Source organism: Penaeus monodon, chromosome 29, assembly GCF_015228065.2.
Source record: "Penaeus monodon isolate SGIC_2016 chromosome 29, NSTDA_Pmon_1, whole genome shotgun sequence".
NCBI lineage: Eukaryota > Metazoa > Arthropoda > Malacostraca > Decapoda > Penaeidae > Penaeus > Penaeus monodon.
This window is the reverse complement of record NC_051414.1, coordinates 36,294,937-36,295,145: the sequence shown is the minus strand read 5'-3', so window position 1 is coordinate 36,295,145 and position 209 is coordinate 36,294,937.

The window sequence follows — 209 nt, the reverse complement described above, 5'->3', positions numbered from 1 at the left end:
TTCCCTACAACATAGTCAGTATCCCTAAGGCATAGTGTTATCAGAAAGCGTCAAGTGAATCATACACAGCGAAAGCCAATATCTCAAGGGTATTGGTACATCACCGAAGCTAGGCTCTCCCTTTCCAGCTGATGTCTCGATTAAGTATCTCTATTACTGATATATTGCAAAGTCTGAGAGAGAAAAAGAGAGAGGGGGGGGGGGGAACT